We start from the raw sequence: 2,447 nt of genomic DNA, 5'->3' as shown, positions 1-2,447 counted from the left end.
GACAGCCTGTTCCAGTGTTTCACCACCCTCACCATAAAGAATTTCTTTCTAATACCCAGTCTAAATCTCCCATCCTCAATGCATTCCCTCTCATCCTGTCACTCCAAACCCTTGCCAAAAGTCTCTTCCCAGCTTTCTTGTAGCCCCTCTTCAGGTACTGGAAGGCTGCTATGTGGTCTCCCTGGAGCTTGCTTTTCTTCAGCAATTGCTTATTACCCACTCAAAAATGTGGTTTTTTTTCCTCCCCTGGCTTGAAGAAAATAGATAAGGCTGATTCCCAATGCCAGCTTCTTTGGGCACACTCAGTGATAGCTGAGTCTTGACCTTTCATTGGCCAGAGGCCTGGATGATATTTTGGTAGGTTCACCTCATTGTAAGCAAACAGACTTACAACTACCTGGGGCTTGCCAAGGTACCGAGCCGGTGGTGACACCACCGTGGCTTTGAGTCTCTCTGACACTGGATAGCTGAAAGAATTGTGAAGAGAGGGAGTACAATGTTGTTATTCATCTGCAGTTTCTTTACTGAATCCTCCTGTAACACAGTTGTGCTGAGGGGAGTTTTAGTTTGGTTTGGCAAAATCTTCTGCGATTGCAGCACTGGAAAGGTTTCCAACATTTCATTCTGAAACACCTCCATTACAAAATGATTAGAATAGAATAGAATTAACCAGGTTGGAAGAGACCTTTGAGATCATGGAGTCCAACCTATCATCCAACACTACCTAATCAACTAAACCATGGCACCAAGCACCTTATCCAGCCTTTTCCTGAACACCTCCAGTGAGGTGACTCCACCACCTCCCTGGGCAGCACATTCCAATGGCCAGGTGCTCCCTCTATGAAGAATTTCTTCCTAACATCCAGCCTAAACCTCCCCTGGTGCAGCCTGAGACTGTGTCCTTTTGTTTTGGTACTGGTTACCTGGGAGAAGAGACCAGCCCCCACCTGGCTACAAACTCCCTTCGGGCAGAGAGCAATAAGGTCTCCCCTGAGCCTCCTCTTCTCCAGGCTAAGCAACCCCAGCTCCCTCAGCCTCTCCTCACAGGGCTGTGCTCCAAACCCCTCCCCAGCTTTGTTGCCCTTCTCTGGACACCTTCCAGCAAGTCATTCCCTTTCCAGAAGCAGTAAGTTGCATCCTGTGATAATGTGTATTTGTCCTAAGATTGTGGGCTTGCTCTTCATTGTCTGCATTTCCCCAGGAGTATGTGGAACTACTGCAGCTGAGACCTCCACTTTTCCCTGGTGCTTGATGCTAACTCCCAGTAAAAGCAATTAGAATTTAAAGACAAATGCACATCCATTACTGTACTTTTACCTCATACCTCTGAGTTTGTCTTGGAACTGCAAGATGGTTTAGTAGCCATGAGGTCTTGGGTGACAGCTTGGACTTGATGATCTTTGAGGTCTTTTCCAACCTTATTGATTCCATGATTCTATAAATCTTCACTGTATTTATGTGTGTCATTGCTCTTTTTGGACTCAGTTGCTTGCTTTGAAAACAGTGTTATTAATGGGCTGTCAGTCACCTAAATCAGCTTAAGCTTTCTGTTTCCATTTTATTTGTATACATTGTAAAGCAAAAAGCTGGAGGGTTATGGCATTGGGGACACAGCTGTGAAAGAGAAGCATAAACCCAGAAAGTGCATTTCTAGGTAGCAGTTACCAAAGGGATCTTCCTGAGGGCTTCCAGTAATTCAGCTTGTTTGGGGGTTCTAGCTCTGTAGCCTGATGGCTCATGATGGATCTTCTGTAAACATCACCTGGACATTATCTGAGCATGCTTTGAGGAAGAGCAGAGGTGTCAGAGTAGAGGGTTTTTCATGTCAGTATGATTGTAGGGTGTTTCATCAAAGGTGGGCTATGTGTTACAAAGGTATCCTTCAATCCAGGGCAGAGTTTTAGTTGCTATCTAATTCAATATATCCAGGAGTTCAAATAACCATCTTTAGTAATAAATTCTTCATGCAGTTCAGGCACTTTTTAACTCACAGGTGAAGAGTAACTACCTCAGTAGCTGTATTTTAATCTCAGGAGTGTTTTAAATCCGAAAGATAAGTCATTACAAAACTACACTCTGCAGTGTGACAGGAGGCACTGATATTTGTCACTCAGTGAAACATGTTGCTGGCTCTCTTGGCTGGCACCTTCCTCTCCAGCTTCAAGTCTGTCACTGACTTCTTCCTTATTGTGGATGTGATATTCTTGCTGTTGTTGTCAATTGCAAGCCTTTATCTCAACTCTGCTCCCTAAACTCTTCCTCTAATCCACTTCCACACTTCATCATTCCATGACTAAACTTTGAGCAGCCACTCTTCTTATTGTTTATACCTTTCTGGTCACCTCTTCTTCCAGACTCTCTCCTGTTCTTAAGCCTTCTCTTTATTCCATCATGTAAATCACCTGTTTGAAAAGGAATCCTCTTCTCATTGCAGGACATGACTCTGA

The sequence above is a fragment of the Dryobates pubescens genome, chromosome 24 (genome assembly GCF_014839835.1).
Source record: "Dryobates pubescens isolate bDryPub1 chromosome 24, bDryPub1.pri, whole genome shotgun sequence".
In the NCBI taxonomy this organism is placed as follows: Eukaryota; Metazoa; Chordata; class Aves; order Piciformes; family Picidae; genus Dryobates; species Dryobates pubescens.
Note: the sequence above shows the minus strand (reverse complement) of the source record.